Raw genomic sequence first — 14,114 nt, forward strand, 5'->3', positions numbered from 1 at the left:
TGGAGAGCTAAACTCCACCGAAGAAGTTTTTTGTTAGTTTCTTTGACGGTGTGAAGCCACTTCAGTGCAGCATGGTCGGTTTGCAGGTGGAAACGCCGTCCCCAAACATATGGGCGTAGCTTTTCCAGAGCGTAGACAATGGCGTAACATTCTTTTTCAGTGACTGACCAGTTGCTTTCCCTCTCAGACAGTTTTTTGCTGAGAAACACTACAGGGTGGAATTCTTGATCAGGTCCTTTCTGCATTAAAACTGCTCCCACACCATGCTCGGACGCATCTGTGGTTACTAGGAACAGTTTGTCAAAGTCTGGGGCCCTTAGTACAGGGTCAGACATGAGTGTCGCTTTAAGCTTGTTAAAGGCCTTCTGACACTTTCCGGTCCACTGAACAGCATTTGGCTGTTTCTTTTTGGTTAGGTCTGTCAGTGGGGCAGCGATTTGGCTGTAGTGCGGTACAAAGCGTCTGTAATAACCGGCCAAGCCTAAGAAGGATTGAACCTGTTTCTTTGACTTTGGGACAGGCCACTTTTGGATAGCATCCACTTTGGCCTGTAGGGGGCTGATAGTTCCTTGACCCACCTGGTGTCCAAGGTAAGTCACTCTGTTTAGGCCTATTTGACACTTCTTAGCCTTAACAGTTAGTCCTGCCTCCCTTATGCGCTCAAGGACTTTTTGTAGATGTTCCAGGTGGTCTGCCCAGGAATCCGAAAATATGGCCACGTCGTCAAGGTAGGCGACTGCATATTCTCCTAATCCCGCTAGGAGACCATCTACAAGTCTTTGGAAAGTGGCGGGTGCATTTCGCAGCCCGAAAGGGAGTACATTGAATTCATACAGCCCGAGATGTGTGATGAAGGCTGACCTTTCCTTGGCAGATTCATGTAGCGGTACCTGCCAGTACCCCTTGGTTAAGTCCAAGGTAGAGATGAACTGGGCCCGTCCCAGTTTCTCTAATAGTTCATCTGTGCGTGGCATTGGATAGTTGTCTGGGCGAGTTACAGCATTTAGCTTACGGTAGTCCACGCAAAAACGTATTTCCCCATCTGGTTTGGGAACTAGAACCACTGGAGATGCCCATGCACTTTCAGAGGGGCGGATTACCCCCATCTGTAACATATCCTGGATCTCCCGTTCTATAGCAGTTTTAGCTTGAGGAGACACCCGGTAAGGTTGGACCCTAATTGGGTGAGCATTACCTGTGTCAATGGAGTGGTATGCCCGTTCAGTAAGTCCTGGGGTGGCTGAGAACGTTGGCGCGTAGCTAGTGCACAGCTCCTGGATCTGCTGTCGCTGCATACTCCCAAGGGTCATGGAGAGGTTCACCTCTTCCACACCACCAGCACATTTCCCTTCGTAGTAAACACCTTCAGGCCACTCAGCGTCGTCTCCTCCCTGGGCTGTAAACTGACAAACCTTTAATTCTCTGGAATAAAAGGGCTTTAGAGAATTAATATGGTACACCTTAGGCTTTCGGTTGGAGGTGGGGAATGCTATGAGATAATTAACAGCTCCCAGGCGCTCCTGGACCATGAATGGCCCTTCCCATGATGCTTCCATTTTATGGTCCTGGAGCGCCTTTAAGACCATGACCTGGTCTCCTACTTTGAAGGAACGCTCTCTGGCATGCTTATCATACCAGGCTTTTTGCTCTTTTTGAGCATCCTGTAAGTTTTCTCTAGCAAGGGCTAAAGAGGTTCGGAGGGTGTTTTGTAGGTTGGTTACGAAGTCCAGAATGTTAGTTCCTGGAGAAGGTGTAAATCCCTCCCATTGCTGCTTCACCAACTGCAATGGCCCCTTAACCTCACGGCCATATACAAGTTCAAATGGGGAAAACCCTAAACTGGGATGTGGTACAGCTCTGTAGGCAAAGAGCAACTGCTGCAATACTAGGTCCCAATCACTGGAGTGCTCATTTACGAATTTACGTATCATGGCCCCCAAAGTTCCATTAAACTTCTCCACCATGCCATTTGTTTGATGGTGGTAAGGAGTGGCAACCAAGTGATTTACCCCATGAGCTTCCCAAAGGTTTTTCATAGTTCCTGCCAGGAAATTAGTCCCTGCATCTGTGAGGATGTCGGAGGGCCAACCTACCCTGGCAAAAATGTCTGCTAGTGCCTGACACACACTTTTAGCCCTGGTGTTGCTTAGAGCTACTGCTTCCGGCCATCGGGTGGCAAAATCCATGAAAGTCAGTATGTACTGCTTTCCTCTGGGTGTCTTTTTCGGAAAAGGACCCAGAATATCCACAGCTACTCGCTGAAATGGAACTTCAATGATGGGGAGTGGTTGTAGAGGGGCTTTGACCTGGTCTTGGGGTTTTCCCACTCTTTGGCACACCTCACAAGACTGGACATAGGTAGAAACATCCTTGCCCATTCCCTCCCAGTGGAATGACCCCCCCAAACGGTCTTTGGTCCTGTTCACCCCAGCATGGCCACTAGGGTGATCATGGGCTAAGCTCAAGAGCTTGGCCCGGTATTTAGTTGGAACTACCAACTGTCTCTGAGGATGCCAGTCTTCCTGGTGTCCACCAGAAAGAGTTTCCTTGTATAAAAGTCCTCTTTCTACAACAAACCTGGATTGATTAGAAGAGCTGAGAGGCGGTGGGTTGCTCCGTGCCGCCGTCCAAGCTCTCTGGAGGCTTTCATCTGCTTCCTGTTCGGTCTGGAACTGTTCCCTTGATGCTGGAGACATCAGTTCCTCATGGGATTGTGGACCTAGGCTTGGTCCCTCTGGAAGCGATATAGGGGATGGAGCTGTTTCTGTTGACTGTGAACCGCTCTCCGCTGGTGCACTATGTTGGGATTCAGGCTCCGGCTGAGCCTCTTGGGTCGGGTTATCGGCTGCTGCCAGTTCAGGTTCGGTGGGGCCCTCTGTTGTTGAGGTTGCAAGTACTGGATTCAGTGCTGACACGGGGTCTGGTGTTGGTTGTTCGGCTGGTTCCGGTTCTAGGACTGGTTCCGTCTGGGTCTCTGGGACTGGATCCACTACTGCTGTTGCAGACATTGGCCTGGGGTCCAGGTCCATCACCTCTGACTGGGTCCTGATAGAAGTTTCCGGAACAGAGCTAGGCCTCACGGCTTGTTTAGCCTGGCTGCGGGTGACCATTCCCACCCTCTTGGCCTGCTTCACATGATTGGCCAAGTCTTCCCCCAACAGCATGGGGATGGGATAATCATCATAGACTGCAAAAGTCCACATTCCTGACCAGCCCTTGTACTGGACAGGCAACTTGGCTGTAGGCAAATTGAAAGAGTTGGACTTGAAGGGTTGAATCGTCACTTGGATCTCTGGGTTGATTAAATTGGGGTCCACTAAGGAAGCATGGATAGCTGACACTTGTGCTCTGGTGTCCCTCCACGCGGTGACCTTCTTCCCGCCCACACTCACAGTTTCCCTCCGCTCCAAGGGTATCTGGGAGGTATCTGGGCCTGTGGACCTCTGGTGTGATTCCGGTGCAATGAACTGTAATCTGTTGGGGTTCTTGGGGCAGTTGGCCTTTACATGCCCCAGCTCGTTACACTTAAAACATCGTCCAGCTGACGGGTCACTGGGGCGAGGAGGGTTGCTGGAGAACGGGGTGGTGGGACGATAAGGGGTCTGGAGGGTTCTTTGGGAGGTAGGTGGGGCTTTGGGCGGCCCCCGGTAATAGGGTGTGGTCTGGGGTGGTCCCTTCTGGTCTCCACTCCAACTGCGACCAGTTTTCTTCTTCTCTGCCACCTCCACCCATCTGGCTCCAATCTCTCCTGCCTCAATTACAGTTTTGGGCTTCCCGTCTAGGATGTATCTTTCTATTTCCTCAGGAACACCCTCTAAGAATTGTTCCATTTGCATTAGGAAGGGCAAATTTGCTGGAGATTCAACACTTGCTCCTGATATCCAGGCATCCCAATGTTTCACAATGTGGTAGGCATGTCGGGTAAATGACATGTCTGGTTTCCACCTTAGGGCTCTGAACCTCCGACGAGACTGCTCGGGTGTTATCCCCATTCTGACTCTCGCCTTGGATTTAAACAGTTCATACTTGTTCATGTGTTCTTTAGGCATTTCAGCTGCCACCTCAGCTAAGGGTCCACTGAGCTGCGGCCTCAGCTCTACCATGTATTGGTCAGTAGAGATGTTGTACCCAAGGCAGGCCCTTTCAAAGTTTTCTAAGAAGGCCTCAGTATCATCACCTGCCTTGTAGGTGGGGAACTTTCTGGGATGGGAAGTGGTACCTGGAGAAGGATTGCTAGGGTTTGTTGGTATATTCTGCTGGGCCTTTATCCTCTCCACCTCCTCCACATGCTTCCTCTCTTTTTCCTTCTCCTCCTCCACATGCTTCCTCTCTTTTTCCTTCTCCTCCTCCACATGCTTCCTCTCTTTTTCCTTCTCCTCCTCCACATGCTTCCTTGCCTCCATTTCCCTCTTGTGGGCAGCCTCCTGTACCTCCTTCTCCAGCCGCATGAGTTCTATCTGTCTTTCATGTTCCCTTTGTCTTTCCTCAGCCTGAAATTTGGCTAATTCCAGCTGTAGTTGAGCTGAGGATTTGGTCATTCTAACCTCTCTGTTTTTAACTAACTTTACACCTGAGGTTTAGAAATAAACAAACAAAACTTGGCTGTAAAATTTTGCTGTGCTGCAATAGAATACCTATTCTCTGATAGTGATTGTCAGCCTACAGAAAAAGACAATTCCCTTGTCTCTGCTCTGGGCCCAAATTAAAGCAAAAAACCTCCAACTGCTTGGAAACCTGCTTACCCAGCCCAAAGAAAAAGCAAATGGGTAGAACACACACCCCCTATTTACTTTTAGGAAGAAAAGAAAAAAAAAACCTCTGGGATGGAAGACTGTGAATTTCCCTGCAGGAGTTAAGTACCCTGCCTCCAGGCAAAGAAAACCTGCAATTCACAAGATAATCCCCTTTTGTCTCTGCTTGGCCACAAAGCAGAGAGAAACCAAGCTGCTTTCAGTTTCAAAGCTGCTTTCTGGACTTTCTTTCCAAAGAAAAAAAAATTTCCTTTTTAAAATCTGTATTTCTAGTTCAAAAAATCTCAACTGGATCTCAAATGATTTCAGGTTAATCCCACCACTGTGCCACCATGTCAAGGTTCCTCCCCCACTCTGAACTCTAGGGTACAGATGTGGGGACCTGCATGAAAAACCTCCTAAGCTTATCTTTACCAGCTTAGGTCAAAACTTCCCCAAGGTACAAAATATTACACCCGTTATCCTTGGAATGGCCGCTACCACCACCAAACTAATACTGGTTACTGGGGAAGAGCTGTTTGGACGCGTCTTTCCCCCCAAAATACTTCCCAAAACCTTGCACCCCACTTCCTGGACAAGGTTTGGTAAAAAGCCTCACCAATTTGCCTAGGTGACTACAGACCCAGACCCTTGGATCTTAAGAACAATGAACAATCCTCCCAACACTTGCACCCCCCCTTTCCTGGGAAATGTTGGATAAAAAGCCTCACCAATTTGCATAGGTGACCACAGACCCAAACCCTTGGATCTGAGAACAATGAAAAAGCATTCAGTTTTTACAAGAAGACTTTTAATAAAAAATAGAAGTAAATAGAAATAAAGAAATCCCCCCTGTAAAATCAGGATGGTAGATATCTTACAGGGTAATTAGATTCAAAAACATAGAGAACCCCTCTAGGCAAAACCTTAAGTTACAAAAAAGATACACAGACAGAAATAGTTATTCTATTCAGCACAATTCCTTTCTCAGCCATTTAAAGAAATCATAATCTAACACATATCTAGCTAGATTACTTACTAAAAGTTCTAAGACTCCATTCCTGTTCTGTCCCTGGCAAGAGCAGCATACAGAGAGACCCAAACCCTTTGTTTGTCTCCCTCCTCCCAGCTTTTGAAAGTATCTTGTCTCCTCATTGGTCATTTTGGTCAGGTGCCAGCGAGGTTACCTTTAGCTTCTTAACCCTTTACAGGTGAGAGGAGCTTTCCCCTGGCCAGGAGGGATTTCAAAGGGGTTTACCCTTCCCTTTATATTTATGACAACATGTTTGCTTTACACAGACAACTATCTATAAAACTCAACTCACTTTGCAATTTTGCCACATTTTCTGGAACCACATATGTAATTATAAAATCCAAATCACGGCCAATTATCTTGCAAAATTTCAAAACTTCAGGAGAACAAATTGTTAGCTGAATGAATTGTTGCACTGGCTTCAATGAAACTGCTCTTAAGGCCAGTAAGATTCTGCTACCCTGGTATAGCTTGAGTAGTATGTTCCTCTGGAAGCAGTTTGGTTCATCCCAGTGTCACCTCTTAACCAGTAAAGGACTTCTCAGCCTGGTTCAGAGGGGAAGAATATGAAGCTAACTGAAACAAACAAACCAACACAAATATTGAATCTGTACTTCCTGTGATGGAGTGCACAAACCCGACACTAGGAAACAAGGGTTAAGAAATTACTTTGGGTCCAGCCAGCTCTGCCCCACAACACCTATAGTATATACTCCATCTGGTGGAGGAATTACAAGACAGGGAAGCTCATTTGGTGGCAGACCTCGAAGAAAGCAGACCTGTAACACGCTGCTCCAGCAGCGCAGCACAGAGGGAAGGTTGATATCTCTAGGATAATTGCCCCAAAAGGCCCTCCCCGAGGGAAGGGAGGACCCACCCCAGAAACAGTCAGAGGGGGAAGCAATTCCCCTCTCCCCTCGATATGAATCCTGGACATTGGTAATCCCACTTTACTTTCTTGGACTACCCCAGCAGGGGAAAGCCTTGGACTGAGCTGGCCCAGAGGGGGAAAGATAGGAAGTGGCCTAGGGAGGGAGCCTTAAGCAGCCTGGCTTGCCAGATCATTGGTAGCCCCAAAGCGCCCTGGGTTGGAGTCCAGTGGAGTGGGAGGATCCTGGCTTCCCTGCCAACAACACCCCTGCTGGTTATGGCTTGTAGCTCTGACCAATAGGCCATACTTCCCAACCAACCCTTCAAGTGTGGATGGTTACACTTCCCTATAAAATTGTTGCTGTTAAGCAGACTTTCTGTATTGTCTCCTGGGATTTTCATAGGTTCTGTTCATAAACTCAGTCTGTTGCTGTAGCACTCATCCTTTTTCTCTCTCCTCTCCATCTATCTGTGGAACAAAATGTCATTATTACTGCAACCCTGTTAAACTGTGCCTTGGTGTATAGACTTTATCTCTGCCTCTCCCTCCCAAGCCTAACAGTGACGGAGGCATAAAAGCTAGTAATGGAAAGATGGTGCCATCCCTAATTTTTTGTTGCATTTTCACTAAGCTATCTTCCCGATACACTATTTAGGTCTATTTACCTACTCAGCTTCTCACCAAATTGCATCTGTGTCCTTCCTTTCACACCTAGAGGCTTCTGATTTCATAAGTTGTTGTTGTGTTGTTGTTTTTTAAACCAAACACAGGGCCGGAAAAGACCATATGGGTCTTTTAGTATTTCCAAAATATTTTTAAAAAATCTTTGGCTAAGGACTTTGGAACTCTTAAAAGGGATGTGACCCTGAGAGCATCCCTGTACCAGAAAGCAAGGGACTCCCTGATATCTAACAGTGAGATTCACTTGGCCTGACCAGCATAGTGTACCCTAGTTCATTATTATAATTTGTATCTAAATGGTGTTATATAATATGTCATTGGAAAACTAATAACTCACTGATCATTAATATTCTTTTAGGATGTATGTACAATCAACCCACAAAGGATTATACAGATGTGCTGAAATTATGTGACTAAAATATATTTAAACTGGGCATGTCGGGGGAGTTGATAAACAGGTTTCCTCTAGACAAAGGAAAGAATCCAACACCTCAGACCAGGTGTGGCCAAATTCTATGAGTTATTCATTTGTATTGAAGGCTGCAGGAAGAGATCATTTGCATTGTGAAAAATAATTGGGGGAAAGTGGATGGAACCAGCATGGAATCTACACCAGAAACCATGGAAAAAAAGGACATTTCAGATTAATAGATTTCAAAAGTTTACTGGACTATAAAGAGAGTGGAAGTGAGCCCCTCAGTTATCCTTCATTTGATGAGACAAGGAAAACCAGTGCCTTGGATTCTGTGCGGATCCTGACTACGATAGTCAGCCATTGCTAGAAAAGGAAAATTGGTGAGGAAACTACCTTGAACAAAGACTGTAGCTTGTTAAGTTAGGTTGTTAGGTCTTAGCCATTAGAATATGTATTTTTACTTTTGTCTGTAACCCTTTCCAACTTTATGCCTTGTATTTGAACTCACTTCAAATCTCCTTTTAATTGAATAAACTTGTTTTACTTTTCATGTAAACCAAACCAGTGCTTTGATTCATCTGAAATGATTGTTAACTGCCTCCTTGGAGTGTCCAGCCTTCTCCTGGAACACTCACAGAAGTTTCGCTCACTGCTCTTTAAAGAGATAGAAACAGCAGCTTGTTTACCTCCAGTCTGGTGAACAAGCTGCTGTTTCTGTCGCTTTAAAAAGCAGTGAACGTAACTTCTTAGGGAAGTAACAATTTTAGGGACATTCAGAAGTGGGGGTATGTGTTGGTGTCACTTTGCAAAGAGTAACTGGGCGATGGAAACTACAGTGTGGACTAGAAGACTACCGTGGGACGGAAGAATCCCATGCACTGCTGCAGGCTGGAGACTGTCTGGCTAAGCAGCAGTTCTGCAGAAAAGTAGCTGGGTATTACAGTGGATGAGAAGCTGGATATGAGTCAGCAGTGTGCCCTTGTTGCCAAGAAGGCCAATGACATATTGGGCTGCATTAGTAGGAGCATTGCCAGCAGATCGAGGGAAGTGATTATTCCCCTCTATTCAGCACTGGTGAGGCAACATCTGGAGTATTGCATCCAGTTTTGGGGCCCCCACTACAGAAAGGATGTGGTCAAATTGGAGAGAGTCCACCAGAGGCCAATGAAAATTATTAGGGGGCTGGGGCACATGACTTATGAGGAGAGGCTGAGGGATGGTGGCCAGCACATCCCTTGGCCCGTGCCGCTTCCCGTAGCCCCCAGGAGAACCGCGGCCAGTGGGAGCTGCGATTGGCCAAACCTGCAGATGCAGCAGGTAAACAAACCGGCCCGGCCTGCCAGGGGGCTTACCCTATGAGGCTGCATGCCAAAGGTTGCCGATCCCTGACTTACACCGTAGTCATGTGTTTGTGGTTCAACTCAGACCAGCAAGGGGTTATGTCACCACCTGTCCTGCAATCAAAACTGTCATTAACTCCAGTGACCCAGAATTTTGCCTCAGGTCTTAATCTTCACAGGTATTCAAAAGAAGTTTACTCACAAAATAATATGAGAAAAGGTTGGTTCACCCAAATCTAGAAGTAGGGATGGAAGGAAAGGGGCATTAATTGTAGTTCACATCTGAGCTGCCATAATTACATCCCTGGAGCTTTTTTATTTTAAAGGATAAAGTTGTGAAAAGGTCTCTCTCTGCTGGCTGCTGCTTCCTGTCCCAGACAGAAAGAAAACAGATGGAGTTGGAGAGTGTGCTCCCTGCTTTTCTGTCAGATGTTCAGAATTTTCTATTTTTGCAAGATAGCTGTAGGATTGACCCCTGTCTTCTGTTAGCATCCATGTGTTTGTGTAGGCAGTTGCTTTTTATTTGGCTAATAGTTGTGTCTCAAGCACTCTGATCTTTTTGCAATTTAACACCTTCTAGAGAAGGTTAAATAAACAGACCCAGGGATGTATATTTTTGAATAGGAACGATTGTGAAATCACTTACACAGCTTACATTTTTCTCCACTACCCTTTGATCTGTATTGTTCCTGTTAATATAAACTTGCTTTGAGAAGCTTAAAGATTCTGCATAATATAATAAGGCTATCTTACATTTTAAATATGTGTAGACCGTTGAAATATAGCGTAATTACTGTACTATTGGGGGTTAAAAGAGAAGAACAGATTATACTCAGCCCTGAGGTGTGCATACTATTTTTACTTACAGTACATTATTAAGACAATAGATGGCTCTGAGCACTGTGCAGAGTTCCAGATTGGGTGTGGTTTATAGTAGACAAGGAAGACAAAGCTGGAACTCTATTTGTGTGGAAGCTTGTTTGTCTGTTGTCATAGTTTTCTTTAACAAATGCCTCCTGCTTAATATGGACTGTGATTTCTAATATCATGTCGAAGAGAGGCAAATGAGACAAGTGAAGTGGAAGGTTTCCAAGAGCCCTTCTTTGCTCCCCCATCCAACCTTGTGACCTCATCCAGAAGAATCATAATCCTTGCATTCAAGAAGCACAAGGACTCCGAATGTGGTCATAGCAACCAAAACAAATGGAGTTAGGACAGGTCCATGGCCTGACTTCTCCTTTGTGCCATGAGGAAGGGTTGTGGGATTTTCTGAGGGGGAAGAATTATGAACATACACTAGAAGATAGCTGAGAGAGCTCTGTCTAAAACCCACTTACTTAATCCTCTGATTAGTACAGACCTATTCATTTGTATGTTTAATAGCAATACTTAGAGCTTGTCTTCACTATGTGGAGATCGACGCTGCTGCAATCAATGCAGCAGGGGTTGATTTAGTGAGTCTTGTGAGTGCTCACAGGTCTGAGAAGAGGAATGTAGGTTGACTGTAGAGCGTCGCCTATCAAAGCAGCACAGTGAAGACAGCCGGGTAAGTTGACCTAAACTACGTCGATTCCAGCTATGTTATTCACATAGCTGGAGTAGCGTAACTTAGGTTGACTTAGCCAGGTAGTGAAGACATGCCCTTAGTCTTTATATAGCACTTTACATTTCAAAGTGCTGTACAGACATTAACTAATTAATCCTTACAACAGGCATGAAAATGGCATAAGGCCATGTAGCAAATCATTGGCAAAGCTGCAGCTAGAGTTCCCAGCTTCCAGTCCCAAGGCCACTTCTCAACAGCATGCTTGAAAATATGTACTGGTTAAAAGGAAGATGTATGTGAAGATAGTAAGAGGCAAAAGTCAAAATGTTTTAAAATACATGTTAATTAAAAATAAATAGTTTTTGTTTAACCTGTTAGTTTTACTACAGTCAATATTCTTTGATCCAGTTCATTAACTAAAGATAGTACCCAAGAATAAAAATATTGCATAGTCAGTCCTAAGCCTAATTGACAAAGGAGGAAGGTTGGTGTCAGCCTGGCCGTTGCCAAAGAAATCCTTCAAATGAGTCCTTTAAAGAGCTGACCTCATATAGAGGATACCAAGAATAAAAATAACTTGAAATTACTAGTGTCACGTTGAGGTTAACTATCTTTTATTTCCCTATGATGTATAGAGTGGCAAAATATGAAAGCATTGTCATTAGTAGAATAAAATTAAGGTCAAATAGATTTCTGGGGTAGCAAGCACAGTTGTCTGCCATTGTGTTGTGATGCCATGTTATTCAAGGGAAGCATGAAGAAAAATAGATACTAGAGTAGAACAAATAATTAATACACACATTAGATTAATTTAGCTTTTTCTGCTTCTGGAAGATCTGTGAGCTGACAGTGTTTTTCCCAATAAATGTATTTATAAAGATATTTATATATATATAACTTTAGTGAATTGATCACAAAATATTTTGATGTAAGTATTCATAATTATATTAAAATTTTGAACGGTGACTGGTCAGATTAAATCACGTGATCTTGCTTCTATTCTGTGATTGGCTAAATCAACAAATTGTGATAAAGATTTCAGAATGTGAACTATATAGTTTGGTTTCCACAACTATTCATATGTGCAATTATGCAATGCATTTTCTTCAAACATTTGTTAGTAAAACTCAGTCATTTGAATGTTAATGAAAATTAATACAACAGGGAAGTTCCTAAATAATGCGTGATGGGCTCTATTGATACCACTAAAATTATTTTTCGCAGCACTCACAAGTGTCCTGGACACCATGGCACAAATGGAAAAGTGTGATCCCTACTTTAGAAAGCTAACAATCTTACTTTAGACTTGACAGAACTTGTGGAATTAACAAACAGCAGGGAGGAGACAAAATGGAAGGACTAGGGATGTAGCATTAACATTACATGGTACAAATGTATAGCATGTTTATACATTAGGAATTCACAATCATTTAAATAAATATCCAGCAGACATCCAATTAACTGCAAATAATAATTAATAAAAACAATAATAATAAACAGTAATAAACAATGGCAATACAATAATGCCATGGCAATACAATAATGAACACTAATAATACAATACAATAATAATACAGTAATACAATGGCAATAAAGCAAAATAATAAAAATGACAAGAAAACAGAAGTTTTTATTGCAAAAATAATTGTGGATCAGTGTCTTGTTTTTATTATTTGAAGAGCTTGATTAATAATGGAACTCAGTGGAAAATATCATTTAATTTAAAAGAAATAATAATAATCTGGGCTTTGCAATGTGTATGTCAGCTTCTCTTTTTGGCTACTCCCAGACTTCATTTCCTATTCTGAAATTTTTGCTAATGGACATTTGTGCACCCTAGGATAAGATGAGACACAACCTCATACCTATAGCTGACTAGAATTCTTCAGGCTGGAGAGCTATGATTGTTTGAGATACAGTCCCAATAATATTGGATACAGGAGCCACAGGGAGCATGTCTGTAGTAGCTGTATTGCTGGAATTGAACAAGAACTGCTGAGGAAAGACATGTCTATGAGATTAACAAAGAAAAAATATGATGGCCTTTTCCTTTAGTATTTTGAAGACTGCCTTAAATTTTGCTCGACTCTTCCATGCGCAGTAGGATTTCAGAATGTAGCCAGGGATCTGGAATGGAATCTCCTGGATCATTGTTAGTCATAGTGATAAGGGTGGAACTAGTCCTCATTGCAGGAATCTGTCTAAAACACTGCACTGTATACTGATCGCCTGAGAGCTTGCATTATGAATGATAGTATGGATTTTGTGGTGAATGGTTTTGCTACTTCTGTGAATCTATTCCTTTTAATGAAGCTGTGGCACCATCTCACTTAATCTTGGCCATAATCTTTTAAATTTGTCACGAAGCAATGTGTGCATGTGGTTATTTTTTAACTATGTCCGCTACTGATATCCTTTTTTTCAAGCTGTAAAACAAAGCATATAAAAGTGAGTGGTAACCAAGACAACATCTCACCAGTCTGAAAGCCCTGTTTTTTTGCCTATGTGCGTCTCTCTAAGTGCTTCTAAGGCTCAGTAAAGCAGGTTATAGAAGAAAATAGAAATTCTGAATCATACTGAAAGTTCCATAAGCCACTGCTTATAATGATAGACAGTGGCGCTACATGACCATTTACCCACAAGTGGAAAAATGGCACTGATTGGATTAGACCTCGAAAGACTAATGCAGAAGTGTCCTTAAGGGTTAGAAGAAAAATGGATCTTTCAGCTCTGCAAGTGAGCACAACAAGCAATCCAAAAGCATTATTAGTGAGAGGTAGTCTGTAGCATCTGTTCCATTTATCACTGAAACTAGTTGTAGAGTACTCAGCAAAAAGTGAGCTACGTTTCTGCTCCAGGATCCATGTCCCAAAGTCCAGGTCTGTGCGTAAACTTTAAAAATAGCCCAGGGGCATCCAAAAGGAAGGAAAATCATAACATATTTCCCCTGTCTGCAGGAATACCTTTGCTAAGTACCTCTTGCAATACATTTTACTGACTGAAAAGATGTGGCTTCAGTCATCCAAGACCTATATAGAATTATCCTTTCAGAGGTCTCCCAAGACTAAAGGGGAGATTTTTTTAAAAAAGCACCTGAATGAAATGCACTGGGGCATTTAACTCTCTTTAGCCTTGTCCACACAGGCAAACTTATTGCAATAGTTAGTCCTTACTAGCTTCCTTGGAATAACTCTACACATGAGTGCTCGTATTTTGGAATAAGAGCATCCATGTTTGGAGCTATTGCACTTTAAATTCACACCTTCCGTTCTTCCAGAATAACTTCTCTTTGTAGACAAGCCCTTAGGCGCTATTGAAAATTCCATCTGAAGTAGTTTTTAAAATGACAAAAATGAAAATCCCACAATCTCTTGAAGCATTATAAAATTATTAGTTAATAGAGCTGATTAAATTATCCATTGCAAATACATGATGAATGTAGCCTCTCTTAGTAAATCGTTGGCAAACAAAACCTAATTTCTGTAAATGCATTTTTCA

At 43.3% G+C, this 14,114-nt stretch overlaps 1 long non-coding RNA gene across 1 annotated transcript in view; it reads left to right on the forward strand.

The window, feature by feature from the left end:
* The window catches only part of LOC142070569 (uncharacterized), a 57,465-nt gene extending 49,235 nt beyond the window's left edge, over positions 1-8,230 (forward strand). Inside the window, exon 3 of the long non-coding RNA XR_012666435.1 lies at positions 7,674-8,230. This is a non-coding gene — a long non-coding RNA (uncharacterized LOC142070569). The remainder of the gene's footprint in view (positions 1-7,673) is intronic.
* Positions 8,231-14,114: the final 5,884 nt, after the last annotated feature.

Source organism: Caretta caretta, chromosome 1, assembly GCF_965140235.1.
Source record: "Caretta caretta isolate rCarCar2 chromosome 1, rCarCar1.hap1, whole genome shotgun sequence".
In the NCBI taxonomy this organism is placed as follows: Eukaryota; Metazoa; Chordata; order Testudines; family Cheloniidae; genus Caretta; species Caretta caretta.